Source organism: Panthera leo, chromosome D1 (genome assembly GCF_018350215.1).
Source record: "Panthera leo isolate Ple1 chromosome D1, P.leo_Ple1_pat1.1, whole genome shotgun sequence".
Taxonomy (NCBI): Eukaryota; Metazoa; Chordata; class Mammalia; order Carnivora; family Felidae; genus Panthera; species Panthera leo.
Window position 1 is genome coordinate 69,378,371 of NC_056688.1, and position 17,520 is coordinate 69,395,890.

Sequence of the window (17,520 nt, forward strand, 5' to 3'; positions counted from 1 at the left end):
CAGGAGAGCAATCTGTGCCTGAAGGTCTTACGTGACCACACATTCTTTGGAACAACAACAATGAAGGCAAACTTCTGTGCTTTGCAAAAATGAATACATTTCATTTTCTGAAGGAAAAAAAAAATGTGTCATTTAGAAAAACTCCTGCTAAGTAGAGTAGATAATCAATTTGGCTAATACCAGCTTTATGGAAGGACCTAAAAATAATGCAATTGCTGAGCAAAGCTCTATCTTTGGTGGAAAGTCTAAGACTTGGACCCATGGGTTCAAATCCAGGGTTTTCTACTGCCTCACTCTGTGACTCACTAATTTTATAGTTGGGCCAAATTATGTAACGAGAAGTTAGGAACAATAATAACCACCTCACAGAGTTGTCGTTCAAGTGATCTGTGAATTGTAATGTTGTAAACATATTAAGTTGGATGGTGTCACGTGCCTTGTCCCATTTGTTCCTTAGTTTATCCACACATTCATATGCTCATTTCATTCGTACAGTCAGAAATACCCACTCTAAGTACACACTATGTGCCACCACTCTGGCAGACCCAGAAGATAAGACATTTATTAAGATGTGGTCCTGGGGTGCCTGGGTGCCTCAGTGGGTTAAGTGTCCTACTTCAGCTCAGGTCATGATCTCACAGTTCATGGGTTCAAGCCCCACATCAGGCTCTGTGCTGATAGCTCAGATCCTGGAGCCTGCTTTGGATTCTGTGTTCCGGCTCTCTCTGCCCCTCCCCAACTCCTACTCTGTCTCTCTCAAAAATAAATAAACATTAAAAAAATTAAAAAGACATGGTCCCTCATAGTCCAGTGGGGATGAGAGATTAAAAACAAAAGCAGGGAAGATAGCAATCGAGTGGGTCAACAATTTAGAAGAGAGGTGAGGAGGCTCTGAACTAGGGGAGGGACAAAGCAGAGATCTGAGATACTGGATGGTAACTTCACTCACATGCAGTGACTCATCAATAGTAGAGGACAAGGGAGAAAGAGTAATCTAGAATGACTCCCAGGTTTCCAGCTTGGGCAAATGGAAAGATAAGACTGGGTGATTTCCTTGGATGGGGTGAAATGGGTCTTGACAAGGGGTGGGAATAGGAGGTGGTGAAGTCAGTTTGGAGTAAGTTGAGGTTCCTGTGGGTATCATCTGATGGTGGGGGAAGGGAAGCGATAGGGATCAGATGCTTAAGGAAGGGTACAGAGTGGGAATTTAAGGGGACTAAAGTTGAGCTCTGGACAAGACTAATACTGAAATAGTAGACAGAGGAAGGGAAATTCACAGAGACTAAGAAACAACACAGAAGAAAGAGAAAGTAACATCGTGGAGACCGTATGGGAGGAGTGAGTTTCAAGACAGGGGTGGCCACCTGGACCCGTGTGATTTGGTAATTTAGAAAGATAGCCTTGGAGAGAGGAGTGGCAGTGGATTGGTAGGAGGTGAAGCCGCATTTAGTGGTTTTAGGAGTGAGTGGGAAGGTGGGGACAGGAAGTAATGAGAATTCATTTGCGAAGTCTGGTATGATGTGGGTAGAGGTGTGACTGTAGTCTTCCAAGATGAAGGCCCACAGAAGGAAGAATGGAAGGTGAGGAGGAGAGTGGCCCAAGATGGGATTGGGGAAGTAGGCAAGGGCCAGAACGTGTAGAGTCCAGAAGGCTACAGGAAGGTGTTTGGATTTTTATTTGTAATGCCCTGGGAATCACTGAAGAGCATCAAGCAGGAGAATGATGTGATTAGATCCCCCTAGCTGCTCAAAGGATAACAAAGGAAGGGGAAAACTGGGCTTTGAGTTTCTCAAGGTGTAGAAGGTCTATGATGTTGCTCTGGCAGTAGATGGCTAAAGAGAATGGTTCAAGGCCAAGGTCATCAAAGCTGGGAGGCCAAAGGTGTTAGGAGATATATCTACATGGATGTTGATATATCCACAACAGCATCAGGAATTGAGATGGTGAGAGGAAAAGGTCTTGGGATGAAAGAACAGAGAAAGGTAAATCAGTGGAACCAATATTCTGAATATGGGGAAGGCTTGCATCAGAGCAGTGACTGGGGAGGAGAGGCATTAATGACCCCGTGACTCTGACCACATCTCTCCCTTGCTCAGCTGCCCCAAAATTTCCCTGTTACCCACTGGAGAAAGTTCAAACATCTTAGCACTTCCCTGCACAAGTTCATCTTGACAGCCTCACCTCCTGCCTCCACCCTCCCCCGAGACTCATTCAACTGCTTGAGTTTTCCCATTCACACCTCTCTCCCTTTGCACACACTGTTCCTTTCATCTCAAGTGTCTGTCCCTTCTTCCCACCCTTGCAAGAACCTCTCTTTACCCTTTATGGCTTAGTTCAAATGTCCTACTTCTATAAACATTTTCTCAAATGCCCCAGCTATTCAGGAAGCTGATATTTATTGAAGATCTACCATGTGCCAGACTCTGGGCAAGGCACATTCATTTGGCCTGCCCTCTGTGCTGCCCCATCCAAGCTTGCCAGGTCTGCCAACAGCATAGAGACCGGCCCAGTGTTAGAGCTTCCAGACTTGGCTCAGTAATCACTGAACCTGAGAACCAGGCTCCATTGGAATTTCATCAACAGGAAGGGCTGGGCAGGTTTCTTCTTATTCCCTTACCTTAACCCAACCTCGGCAACTTCTACAGCTATAAACAACAAAGGATACTTAATATGTGAGATGCGATGGTCTGTGAAGCAATGTTCCTGATTCATTCGGAAGTTATGGTCAGGTATTATTGCGGTACATGCTTCCTATTTTGATTTCTGGGTACCCGTGATATCCATGCCTGTAGCTAGATACCAGATGATTTTTCCCCAAGAGTCATTTGCTTTGCTGTAAGCAGAACGGAAATAACTGAGAGACTCTGTTTGGAGGGCATTCATCTTGGGGCAGAGATTACATGTTGGGTGACATAAGCACTCAATCAGAGGCCAATACATAGTCAAAAAATATTTCCCGAGATGAGCACTGGGCCCAGTTCTGAGCTAGACACTGCAGAACAAAGCTAAGCTTGGACCCAGCCTAAGCATCAGTGCTGTTGTGTGAAGAAAACTGCAGCAATGATGCCCTGGCCTGCACACCCTTTCTCATTTTTTGGCTGCCAGCCTAAGCCTCCTTTTTCTGGAAAGCCTTTGATGGGCCCCAGTAGATATGGTGAGTTGTTTATTCAAAACCATTTTCCCTTACGCATAAACTCTGTTTATATTCTGGATAGCATTGTACACAGCTGATAGATTGTACTTGTCAGTCTCCTTTATATTTAGGGGCGGCTATTAAAATGTAAAAGGAATAGGTTGGGTGAGGTTTCTGGCAAATTGCCTTCAAAGAGGCGACTTAGCGGACAGGTGCCTCCTATTTGCCCTCACTCCTGTTCTCCATTTTCATTTCTGGGCTGCAGATATTATGGCTGGAGCTTTCACAGCCATTTTGAATGATGAGGTAATCTTGAAGATGTAAGACACACTAAAAATGACAGAGAAGAAATAGAGGGCCTGGAAACTATTCTAAAAGCCCTGGACTGCCTCCTCCTGGGTGTCTTCATTTCAGAGAAACAAACAAACCTCATTTAATATGAGCCCTTATTTATTCTGCCTGTTCTGTGCAGTTGTGCCTAATCCTAACCAATACACCCCCCAGACTGCTTTATCCCTCGTATCCTGATTCATGTTCCCTTTTTTGCTTGTTTACTTACTTATTTTGAGAGTGAGAGAGCGACTGTGCCTGCATGTGAGTGGGTGGAGGAGTACAGAGAGAGAGAGAGGAGAGAGAGGAGAGAGAGAGAGAGAGAGAGAGAGAGAGAGAGAGAGAGAGAGACCCAGGCAGGCTCCTTGCTATAAGCGTGGAGCCTGACTCAGGGCTTGATCTCACAACTGTGAGATCATGTCCCAAGCTGAAATCAAGAGTCAGATGCTTAACCAACCGAGCCATCCAGACACCCCTGATTGATTTCTCTTTATAGCACTTACAACTACCTGACATTTTTATTTGTCTGTGTCCCCCATTAGAATGCAAGCCCCATGAGAATTTCTCATGGTCTAGAACAGTGCCTGGCCCACAGTATATCCTCATTAAAAAGCTGTGACACTGTTATTGCTGTTGTACATGTCCTTGTGTCATCACACACTTTGTACTTGCAATCACGCCCTTAACATCTATCTTCCCCGCCAGAATCTATACCCGTATACACAGGGGGATATTTCTACTTTGCTTTCTGTTGTATCAGCAGCATCTAACTTAGTGCCAGCATATATGTGATCGATGAAAATGCAACAAGTGGAGCAAATTTTTCTTTGCGAGAATCCTGGGCTGGGGTGGCCGGAGAAGCCAGGCTGGGTTGCCAGGAGTGGTCCCAGTGGGGGAAGCAGTCCAAGTGGGGGTGGGAGCAAGAACGGGACTGTGTCTCCCAGTGATTTGGAGACAATGAAGAAGGTCTCTTGGAAGGATCCTGGGTTGGTTGGCCAAGGGTCTGGAAACAGGATGGAATGAGAGACATGGCAGGTGCCTGATGAGATCTTTCCCCGTGCTCAGCTCCTCACCTGAAGTGAAGTTGCTAAATGCTTGGAATTCTTGATCTTATTGGATTAGTTGTTGAAAATATTGAAGGCCTGCCATTATGGGCACTGTGTGTTGGAACTGAAATAGTTTGAACACAGGAGAGGAGATAGGGAGAAAACAGGAGGAAGGAAGCCATGAGGATCACAGAACTTGGGTGGAAGACTTCAGACGGCCCAAGTGTCGAAAATTCAACTTTCTGGATGATCACGATTTCCCACTGTCCCAGGGTGAATTATGTCCCCTCAAAAAATATGGGTTGAAGCTCTAACCCTAGTACCTCAGATTGTAACCTTATTTGAAAATACAGTCTTTGTAGAAGTAATGAAGTTAAAATTGAGGCCCTTAGGGTGGGCCCTAACCCAACATGACTGGTGTTTCTATAAAAAGGGGCAATTTGGACAGAGACAGTCATGCACAGAAGGGAGATGATGTGGCCACACATGGGAGAAGATGGTCTTGTGATCGGAGTGCTGTATCTATAAGCCACGGGACATTAGGGAGCAGACACCAGAAGCTGGAAGAGGAAGAAGGACTCTCCCCTAGAGCTGGCACTGGTGCCACCTTGATTTCAGGCAGCTGGCCTCCAAAACTTTGAGACAATATGTCTTTGTTGGTTTAAGCCACTCAGTTGGTACAGCTATGTTAGGACAGCCCTCGAGATGAACAGATCTATGAGAGAGGGAGACCCAGCTAACAGCTGGCTGCAAAAATTAATTGAATTGCATTGAATTAGTGAAACTTCCTTTTTTGGCGGGGTGATGGATGCAACACTGTGTCCCAGGGGTTGTGGTAGCATAAAGGAAGTGGGCCTAACCCTGTCTGAGGATGTCAGAGGGGTGTCATAGAGTTGGGTCTTACTAGATGAGTAGCTATTCACTGAATAGGTAAAGAGAAAGGGAATTTCAGCTTATAGGAACAGACTGGGCAAAAACATGGGAGGACCTGGGTCATGAGTATGCTTAGAAAATGACTGGTGATCTCATGTGTGGAGTGTAAGTTACCTGCAAGTCAACAGTAGAGAAAATGCTGTAGGACACAGCTGGGCCAGGTTAGGAAAGACCCATATTTCTGGCTAAAAAGCTTGGGTAGCAACCTTGAGACAATCCAGAGTCCGTGGAAGACTTTAGGCAGCAGAAGTATGTTATTTCATCTCTGTTGTAGAAGACTAACTTCTTGACAGAGAGGAGGATGAACTGGAAGGATAAGTGGTGGTCAAGAGATGGCTGCAAGGGTTGAGGGTGATAATCATAATTGCTTACTATTCAATTAGTATTTTACCGTCTACATCTATATCTACTTTCTAAGCTTTGCTACTGCTTCCCCAAAACCTGAGAAATAGTTAATAATAACTATCCAGGTTTTGAGTTGGGGAGACCAAGAAACTTGCAGTCTAGACAGGTACATTAATCTCTCCGTGGGGGACAAAAGCGGGGGTGGTCAAGTACGTGGACTCTGGAGCGGACCGTCTCTATCGGAATGGGCAATTCTATGTCCTACCTGGGTGACTTTGGGCAAGAGGCTTAACTCCGGTCTCAGCCTCTTGATCCGTAAAATGGAGGTAAAGATAATAATTACCCTTGGGCTGTTGCAAAGATTAGATGAGTATATAAAGAGGTCAGAAAAGTGCCCGTCCTAACCCAGGTGTCATAGGCCTGCTATTACTAGAATCGTTTCGAGAGGCGTGATGGTTTATTTTATGTGTCAACTTGACTGGAACGCAGGCTGCCCAGGTATTTGGCTAAATGTCATTTCTGGGCGTGTCTCTGAGGGTATTTCCAGATGAAATTAGCACTGAATTGGTGCACTCAGTAAAGCAGACTGCCCTTCCCAACGTGGGTGGGCATCATCCAACCTGCTGAGAGCCTGAATAGGACAACAAGTTGGAGAGAGAAAGATTCATCCCTTCCTGCATGATTGCTTGACCTGGACATCTATCTTATCCTGTCCCCGCTGCTCCCAGTTCTCGGGCTTTCAGACTCAGAATGAATCACACTACTGGCTTTCTTAAGTCCCCGGCATGCAGACCGCAGACCGTGGGACCTCTCAGCCTGCACATAATGTGAGCCAAGTCCTTATAATAAATCCCTTCCTATACATAGCTCCTATTGGGTCCTATTTTTCTGGACTATAGAGGACTCTGAATGTTACTCCACATGGAGGGATTTGGAAAAGCAGAGAAGGGACCTAAAAAAATGTATGTGAAGGTGATGTGTGGCACGGGGGGGGGGGGGGCAGGCATTCCAGACGAGGGGAACAGAGGGTATGAAGGCATGAATTAATAAGACCACTGCATGTTAGGGGAGGTAAAGGGTATGAAGCATTGGGTGTGCATGAAGATGGTGGGGAGGGCATGATAGACAGTACACGATGGGGCACAGGATGTGAGCATGAGACCAGAGCTAGCTCTGAAGATCCTAGAGTCAGAGTGTGTAACATCGTCAGATTTGTCATGTCAAAAAGACAGCTGTGGTGGCCCTGTGTGGAGGGAAGAAACTGTGTGCAGAAAGACGAGGAAGGAGGGAAGCAATGGCTTGGGGCCAGGACTAATGCAGTCTTTGTAGACTGCAAGGGAGGAAACAGATGTGAGGCATTTCTGATTTGGAACAGATAGCCCTTGATGTCTGGATGTGGGCAGTGAGGACATCAGAATTGAATAGGAGTAAAAGACGACAGACACCATTCATTTGGACAGAGAATTTAAGGTGGGCTTAGGCTGAGGGTAAGATGTTAAACTGCACTTTGGACATGCTGGACAGGAGATGTTTTTCCGACATTCAGGTAGAGGCGCGTGGAAGGCAGTTGCAAAAACGGGTTTGGAGTTTGGTAAGCAAAGTGGAGGGGGGTGATGCCGGTTGGGTGGTCATCTACGTGTGACCAGCAGCTGAAGCTATGGAATTGAAAGGTCTTACGCGGCAAGTATGCACAACGTGAAGAGGAGAGGGCCCGCGACAGGCCCACCATAGGTCATGGTTTCTTAATTTGGCTCATGCATCAAAATCTACATCCAGAATGGAAATATGGAACTCAGCCAACATCTTGTTAACTTTCAGGATATAAAAGGCAAGGAACTGGGGATGAAATAGGTTTGAGTTTTGACTAGAGGGTCCAGGAACCAAGGGGCCTTGTGCACAACATCAAAAGGAATGAACAGCAGTAAATGATCTTTATAATAATACTTAATAATACCTGACATTTACAGAGCACCTTTCTCCAAAGGACTGGAATCTCTGCTCACACATCATGAATCTTCATAGAAAGTTTGGGAGGTCTGTAAGGGGCAGGGGAGATTATATTAACTTCTGACTCATAGTAAAAATGGGGTTTTGAGAGGACCAGGAAGTTCTCTTTGAGCGTAGAGCTGGAGAGTATTATGGTCTGGCATCCTGGTTCTAAGCCCCCTCCTGGTGGCCAGCACTCTGACCCTGTCTACTTGTCTCCATCTGACAACACAATCATGTGCACTCCCGTTCTTGCCGACCCTAGATCTCAAATCCTGTCCCAAGCCAGTCCAGACACAGAGGATGTGTGTGTTCCAGAAGAGAACCAGTTATAACAAGGCATTCTCTAGTGGAGAGAGTATAGAATTTAGAGTCCGACACACCTGAGTCCCAGGGCCATCGCTGCTTCTCACTAGCTGTGTGACGCTGGGCTCTTTAGTTTCTACTTTGGGGCCTCAGTTTTCCTAACGTCAAAATGAAGATGAGACGAGCAAACTCAGGGCTGTGTGAAAATGTGTTCATTCCACAAATGTTTATTGAGCAGCGGCTATGTGACAGGCACCGTTCTAATCCCTTAGGCTGTATCAAGAAACAAATCAAAGCTCCCTGACTTTGGACTCTTACCTTCCCAGATGGTGAGGAGTGGGAAAGGAGGAGAGACAAATATTCAATAGCGGAATAGCGGAGGAACAGAAGATCTGGTCCGTTAGATGGCGATAAGCTCCAGGAAATGGAGACATAACGTTCTATCCGGCACTTAGCACGCTGTCTGGCGAGGCACACAGTAGGTACTCCAGGAACTGGTGCTGCTATTATCCTAGTTAAGAAAAGATGAAGGGCCTGGGGCAGAATAACAGGCTGTACATTTTTATGAAAACGTGTCTATCTCTTAAACTTCAATCAGAAGTAAGCAGAAAAGTTGCCAGAGGAGGAGGAGAAGAAGATTACAAAGTGAAGAAAAAAAAAAAAAAGACCTGAAATGCTTTCAACTGATGTGTAATCAGCTGCATCTATTCTAATGACCGCTAATTAAACTGTCTCTTGTAGGCTCCCAGAGAACCTCGCTTGCCCAAACAGGTAGACTATGAAATGAACATTATAAGACCTTCAGCGTTTAAACCGAGTTTCATTTTTACCATAACTCAGGGAGCCATTTGGAAAGGTTAGGCTATTTTCTTCTAGCAGGCGGCCTTCACAAGTGACCATTTAAAATACCCATGTGTTTTTAGCTGTATTTTTAAGGAAAAGCGAACGCTATGTCAAGGACATTTCCTCCTCCCTTTCATTCGTGATGCCCTCTTTGGTTGACATAAAGGGATTGTGATCAGCGGTTTGGGCCATTTATTTATTAGTTTGGCTAGCAAACATGTATGTGGTTAATAATAAAAACGAGAGTTAAAAATTCTTCAGTGTGCACCTTTACCCTGTCACACATTTATGTGCAATGCCTAATTTAATTTTCTCAACAACGTATTGGTAAATATCTTTTACATGACGAAACTGAGGTTTATAGAGATTATGTAACTTCGCATGGTCAAAAAGCTAGTAAGAAGTGAAGCAGGATTCGAATCTGGGTGTGACTGACTACCGAGGGCTTATATTTGACCACTACTATGACTGACAAACCTCACGATAAACCAGGTAAGAAAGGTATAGTTCTGGCCTAGGAAGACCTCGCTATTCAATGAGAGAGACAGATAAGCAAACAAATAATTGTAAGACAGTATGTCACCTTGACATAATAGGCATGCTCTGGGAACCTAGATAAAAAGAACTGCCTACTCAGATCGATTGCACTGGGGAGATTTTTCCAGAAGTGATATTTAAGGTGGGTGTTGATGGATGAGTAGGAGTTTGTCTGGAAGCAAAGGGCAGGGCATGAAGGGAAGAGCATATTGAGCAAGCTTTCTCTGACGCTACAGCCCATGCTTTAAACACTAGGCTAGACTAACTACCTCCATTCATGTCATAATTAGTCAGACGTTCACTGACTATTTTTCTTGTACACTCAGGTTTTTTGAGCGAGAAAAAACAGAAACTGGCTTCAGTTCATATCAATAACCAACCTAGAGAATTCAGGTCTTACAAATGCATGTTCTCCTTGTAGATTCTGCCCTGGGGATTTTGAAATGAGTCATTTAGCTGAACTGCGCCCAAGGAGACAAGAAAGATCTCACCAGCAAGGTGCACGGCTCACTGGGCACTTGTCTGAGTATCCCAGAAACTGCTCACACTGGGCTCCAAGCCCTAAGCTCCTCAGTGAGGTGTCCTGCAAACCCTCCAGACACAAAAAAGTTAGTAACCGGGATCGGTTGACAACAGGGTTGAAGCAGAAATCTCAGAACAAGTGGTCAGTGGGAACATAGTGAAAATCACTTGTGTTCTGGACTTGTATTTGTCTGTAGTGAGAGGAAAATGATGGCAATGGGAACCACTTAAGCCTTGTCCCCCCAAGGGGGTGGTTTATTATAATCAAGTCTTTCTGTTCTATGAGAAATGAGCGTGTTTGCATTTCCACTGAGTCTCACCCATCACAGAGCAGAGCTAGGCTCATTACAGATGTTCCTGTACTAAGGGCCGTAATCAAAATGAAAGCCCTTATGTAAATCTTGAAGCGACTGGGCTGGAGATTCGAAAGTCAAACAGGGGCAACATAACTTCTAGCCCAGGTCCAGGAACACAGCTTGTATTCAAGAAGCGTCTGCTGAATGAAGTAAATAAATAACACATTAAATAAATAAAACATAAGGTAACTAGATTGATCTGATCCTCTTTCAGTGTGGACATTGTAATTAAATTAATGGGTGATTTCTGATTACAAAAGCAGAAGGAATCAAACATCTGGAACCAGAGGGACAGCACGTAGATACAGTGGCCGTGGTGGGAGCATGGAAGTATTTCCCGAGGGGTGGAGGGGGAGATGGCTCGATGAGGCAGGGGAGAGTGGGAGATCCTGGCTCATAATTAAGGAGTTGAGAGCAATGCGAACATTCTTGGGTTTCAGGTAGGGGCTGATTTACAGGACCACTGGCTGCTAGGTGGAGAACCAACAGACTGTGGGGAGCAGCAGTTGATGCCTGGAGAGCTGGTTGGGAGACGCCTTCAGGCCCCACTGAGTGACGATGGACTAGGAGGTGATGGAGGAGTTGGGGCGCAGATGGGGGTTCGAGACTGGGCAGGTGGGACCCACAGGACCTAAGGACAAGGGAGGAATTGTCATTGACTCCTGGGATTTTCACCGGAGCAACTAATGGGTGATGGTGTCATGTACTGAGATGGGGAAGAGAAGGTAACAATGTCTGGAGAGAAAGATCAAGAGGCTGGTCATACACCCACTAATTTTTTTTTTTGATCACTTGAGTGACATCCAAATGGAGACTGCAAGCACTGAATATGAGGGTGTAGCCCAGGGAGAAGGTTTAGACTCCAGAGTGTGTGTGTGTGTGTGTGTGTGTGTGTGTGTGTGTGTGTGTGTGTTGTATTAAGCAAAAATAGATTATACTATCATACTGTAGAGCAACCTGTTATTATTATCCAAAATACCACTTGCCCATATTCCTCTGACGACCTTTACAATTTTTCAATTCTTTTGTTTTAATTTTTTTAATGTTTTTATTTATTTTTGAGACAGAGAGAGACAGAGCATGAGCGGGGGAGGGGCAGAGAGAGAGAGGGAGACACAGAATCCGAAGCAGGCTCCAGCCTCCGAGCTGTCAGCACAGAGCCTGACGTGGGGCTCGAACTCATGGACCGTGAGATCATGACCCGAGCCGAAGGCGGATGCCCAACTGACTGAGCCACCCAGGCTCCCCCCTTTTTTTTTTTTTAATTTTTAAAATGCTTTTATTAAATTCTTTTTAATAGCTACATAATATTCCACCATATGAATATACCACTGTTTCCTAATTTAAAATTTTAAATGATGACATATTTGAAAAACAGAAAAGTACAAAACATATAACAGATACCCATGCACCCATCAGCTAGGTTTAATAGATGTTAACCTTTTAAGACATATTAGTCTCAGATCCCTTCATTGGACTTAAAGAAATAAAATAGTTCAGATACAAGTAAACCCCCCGCCCCTCTGCCTCCTTTCCTTTATCCCTTCTCCAGAGCCAATTAACTGCCCCGATGTTGGTATATGGGATTTCTGGGCACATTTTTGTGTACCTGCCAACATGTGTTTGCATCTGTAAATAATATATAATACAGTCTTATTTTAAAACTCACATAAATTGTTTCATGGAGTTGTATATGCCCTTTTGCCATGGCACAGATCACTTAACATTATATGTATGATATTTATCCATCTTTAAAAAGTCCTCTATTAGTGGACACTTTAATTTTATTTTTCACCTGTGTTCCTCCAACACAAATGTAGGGTGGTTTACCTGGATACATAAGCCTGAAGCTCTTCAGCCAGGTGCCATCTGTGAACACTGGCGTGAAAACCACTGCCAAGGTATTTCTACTGAGCCTAGCCCCGGAGTGGCGGCCTTGGATATTAACCCGCGGTGCCCGCAGCGGGCCATGCAGAGCAGGAGTTATGTAACGTCACGTTCTGCGAAGAATGCACGCAAAGCTGCTTTGTCATCACGTCAGCTCAGAACAGGAGCAAAGCTGTTGAATGAGAGGCTCAGAGCACAGCCTGGGCTGTTTTCTGGGTTGGGCGTTGATGGAGCTGTTTGCTTCTCTTCATCTTGGCCCTTTTAAACCTTTCTTAATTGCTTGACTCTGGAGCTGACCAGCCAGTTCTTACATCAAACACTCCTCCTGCATCCATAGGGCTTCTCTCCTCCACCTCCTCCTCCTCCTTTTTTTTTTTTTTTTTTTTTTTAATATACACCCAGCACCTCCCAGCTTTAAAAAAAAAAAAAAAAAAAAAAAAAAAAAACACTTCTGAATGTTTTCAGTCTCAAACAAAGCTTTATAGATTTCTTGGCAGGAAATCCTGAATGGAATTTGCCATTAAACTTTACTAAAGCAACTCTTTAAACAACATGTACGGAACAATCAAACACGTTTAAATGCCGGTCCCCAACAAAAGCATGCATTGTCCCTGGAGAGCCCCAAGTGGCACTAACCTGCTCAGAGTTGGAAGAGTTTACAGAAACGTAACCTATTTCATTTCACAGTTTGCCTGTTGTACGGAACTTTCCACACCCCATCAAAAGTAAGGCTTCCTGATAGCACATTTCAGAAACCTCAAGTAGCTCCTTAATGGGAGACTTCTGCTCCTCTTGGGGCAACGCGACAGCACTTTTTTCCCCCCCAGTTGAGACAGCTTTTTCATAATGACAAAGTCAAACAGAAAGTGTAATTTTGCTCCAACTCTCATTCTCCTCAGCTTCTGGCAAGTCTTAGCTAATATTTATTGAGCACTAATTATGTGCCATGGACTGCTATCTCAAGCATCACGACAACCCTGTGAGATAGGTATTGCCACCGTGTCCGCTTTCCAGGTAGGGGAACTGGGGCGTAGCAAAGTTCATGAACACATTCAGGGTCATAGGGCTTGTAAGAGAGGGAAGCACGATTTGAGCTCAAGGAGCTGGACTTCAGAGCTCATGGTCCCAAGTTGCTGGACTGATTTAACGCGTTCTAAAAAGGCTTCCAAATTTTCAGTGAGGTGGGAAAGAGGGCTTACCCCTAAGGAGCACCCACTAGGGGCTAACATTGCACACATGCTCTCGTTTTTTTAAGTCTCTTCACACCTTTAAGAGTTCTGTTATCTTCCGTGGTTTATGCGCGTGGAGGTGGAGCCTCCAAGGGCTCTCACCTGCAGAGGACGATATCTGGCTTAGGACTGAACCCAGGTTCAGTAGAGAGAACTAGAACTGTCTGACCCTCTAGAAAACGACTGAGCATCTAGAAGGTCTTCAGTAATGCTTTAGATTTATGGGTCTTTGCCCTCTTTGGCTTCTTCTTTCTGATGCAAAGGGTACACATATGGTTCAGTGGGAGAACGTCTGACTCTTCGAGTTTACAAGTTTGTTTAAATAAAGCATTCATTTATGGCCCAGATATAAAAACCTGCAAATAAATCAAAATGTCTGGCCATCGAAGATAATAAACAAGAAAGCAGCTGGTGGAGAAGACCCTCTGTGACCCCCAGGAGTTCCCCCTGTGACCATCTAGTCCTTCGGTGCCATCGAAGGGATGCCCGGCATACGCATCACTAATGTGAGTCAGATATCCACGCACACGCAAAACCATCCTCCTGTCGCCTTAACCTTGGGCCCCCAGGAGCTGGTGCTCTGCAGCATTTTCTCAGAAGTTCCCAAATGCACGAGTTCAGAGTCCTCCCCGTGGGTTGCTGGGTACATGAGCCAAAGTTATGTAAGTTAACCAAACAGAAGAAAGAGACTGTGTGAGCCGAGGTGACGGAATGACACAACCGGTATGGGAGCCACTGGCCTCAGGTGGCTGGTTGGGCTCCAGCGCAGGTGAGGGAGGCAGATCTCCACCTTTGTTTTCTTCAGGCTCCAGGGCAGTCACCAAGGGAACCTGGTCAAGGGGAACTCTGATCGAGCCAAGCTGTGGGGGAGGCCCTGACCCCTGGCAAGGTCCTGGTGAACTCTCGGAAGAGGAGGAGGTGGGGGGGGAGGAGGTCCCCTAGGCAGCGGGTGGGGCCACCAAAGAGGCCGCGGCCTCCTCTTTCCACACGCAGGGAGGACAGGTCCTGTGTTGTTGGAGTCTCCAGGGCTGGCGCGGCGGTCAGGAGGAGAGATGGGGAAGGAGGGGCAGGTGAAGGAAAGAATCTGTTCCAGCTCCGGAGCGGGCTAGGAAACGTTGCTGGAAGTGCAAAGAGAGGGAGTTTGTGCAATCAAGACTGCTCTCGTCATGTTTCAGAGGTGTGGATGTCCAGAATAAAAACACTCAGAGGAAGAAGCGGCCCCGCGTAGTGTGTTTCACATTGCTGTGGAAACAAGCCCTCAATGGCTCCCACTGTCTTCACCCAAGAAGCGGACCTGGCAGCCAGAACGTCTTTTAGAGGCTACCGAACCCCAGAATACACTCGACACGCTTTTTCTGGCGTGTGGGCACTAGCTGGGAGTCCCGCTCCCGCTTTCCTTTACCCCCCCCCCCCCCACAAGAGCTGAATACAGACTACTCTTGAATTCCAGCACACAAGCCCTGTTGAGGGCGTTGAGCAGAGTGAGAGCCCCCGTGGAAGGGGGGAGGCATTTGGACAGCACATAAAAGCTGAGCTGACCCAGTTCTAAGATTCTCATTTTGCCAAGTACAGACTCAAGTCTCCCTCTTCCCCAGCAGCTGCATGGCACTCAAGACGTAGATGTCTTAAAGCAACTGCCTCCGAGACCCTTTCAGTCCACAGGAGGTGAGATTTTTCTACTTCTAAAAATCTGACACACAAAGCCAAGCACACAAGTGCCCACTGAGTTATGAAGTCAAACGTTTCAGGATTTGAATAGGGCTGCCTGGGCCCCTTGTGGCTATTAGAGAAAACTCCCAATTCCTGTACAGAGAAAGGGAAGTTCATCTTGACCAGGGGTCTGGGAAGCATGCAGGCTCCAAGCAAGATGATGTCTTAGGAGAGAATGTTGGTGCTTGCTGGCCCCCAGGCTGTCTTTTTCAAGTGTTTATAGGGCTTTGAACCTCAGGAGAAGGAAGCCATTCAAGGGTGAGGCCAGGGTAGTTCTCATTTCTTTTTCCCTTGGTGGGGGTGGGGGGAGAGGGAAGAGGGGGCAGTGTTTTTACTGCTCTTTAAAAAGCAGTGCGAAGCCTGCTTGGGATTCTCTCTCTCTCCCTCTCTCTCTCTCTCTCTCTCTGCCCCTCCCCTGCTTGTTCTCTCTGTCTCTCTCAAAATAAATAAATAAACTTAAAAAAAAAATACTCTTGATTAGACATTCGGGAACACGTTTCATGGTTGCTATTTTCCAGAAAAGGCCAGGCCCACCACCTGAACCCACTGACCAACCTCAGCATGGCCACGAGCGAGGCGGTCAGCACTGTTGCCTCCTGACGTGGGCTAAAGGGACACACGGAGCACCACTTCAAAGAACCATCGTCAAAAAACCCAAAGCAGTCAAATGTTGAATGCCAATTTCTACCTGGGGGTGGGAAGCGGGGTACGGGGGGGTAAGCAAAGTTAAATTTTACCACAAGGAGACAAATAGACTAGTTTAAAATGGGGGACGTTCTCAGGACAATGGATCTACTTCTTTCAAAGCATTGGCATGAAACATCAAGGAGACACTTGGGAAAGAGAAACTCCCTAGCTTAAAAAGGTTTAAGAGACATAACCACCAAATGCAGCGTGAGGGGCTGGAATTGTGATTCAAGCGTACCAATTGTTTAAAAATAAAAATTAATGGGGCACCTGGGTGGCTTGGTCGGTTAAGCATCCGACTTCGGCTCAGGTCATGATCTCACGGTCCGTGAGTTCGAGCCCCGCGTCTGGCTCTGTGCTGACAGCTCAGAGCCTGGAGCCTGCTTCGGATTCTGTGTCTCCCTCTCTCTCTGCTCCTCCCCTGTTCATGCTCTGTCTCTCTCTGTCTCAAAAATAAATAAACGTTAAAAAAAATTAAAAATAAAAATTAAGAAGGAAAAAAGAAGACCGAGAAATTTGAATATGGATTTGGTGTTAGGTGATACCAGGAGATTGTTGTCAAGCTCATTGGTATATAAAGATGGTCCTGTGTCTAGATTGAAAAAACAAAACAAAGCCCAGTTTAAAAAAAAAATACATACTGAGGTGGGGAGTGAAATAACAGGAAGTCAGGAATTGCATTAGAAAAAAAAAAAAAAGATGAAGCCAATGCAGCAGAATCTTGCTAATTGTCAGGTACATGGGTTCATTATACCGGTTTTTTCTACTAGGTTATTATACAATTATACCACTGTAATTGTATGTTCAAAATTTTTCATTAAAATGTTAAGAAATTAAAAAAAAAAAATGGGGCAGAAACTCCTAAAGCAGAAGAGTCAGGTTTTCCCTTGATCTTGTTATTCTTCCTTTTCTAGCTGCGGTCAACTTGGGCAACGGAACTCTCTGGGGCCTTTTCAACCACGCCAGAACTGGACCGTGACCTTCACTGGCTCAATGACAATTTACTGTCTTTAGGATTTTCATTTATTCTCTTTACATACTGGGTCTGAAAACAACTAGAAGGAAGCCTTTAAGCCTTGAGTTGTGCTAGACACTTTCATAAGGTCGGGGCGGGGCAGGAGGAAGAGGGGAGGACGATCCTGGTGGGGGGAAGGGCAAGCAGACCGGCCAGGCTTGGTGCCCTTGTGAGGCTTACACGGGGTGCTCCAGGCAGCGTGTCAGGGACTGGCTTAGAAACCCGCGGGGTTGAGCACTGGGTGTTGTATGGAAACCAATTTGACAATAAATTTCATATATTGAAAAAAAAAAAGAAATGCAAAAAAAAAAAAAAAACCCCACAAGAAACCCGCAGAGAAGAGAAGGGGAAAACAGCGCAAAAGACAAAAGCAAAACCAGGTAGCTGGGAGATGGTGGGAAGACACTGATGTTGGACTGAAGGGTTGGCTTGGACGACTTGACCTCTCTGGGCTTTAGGAACTTCACCGCCCCCTCCTCCCCCCCCCCGCCCCCCCTCCCCCCCCCGCCCCCTCCCCCGCCTCCCAGCGTGGCACCGGTAAAAATCCCTCCCCGACAGCTACTCAGGGAAGAGGAATCGGGTCTGAGTTTAGAAAGCAAATATTTATTGAGAATCTACTCTGTGCCAGGTGCTGTTATAGGTAACAGCAACACAG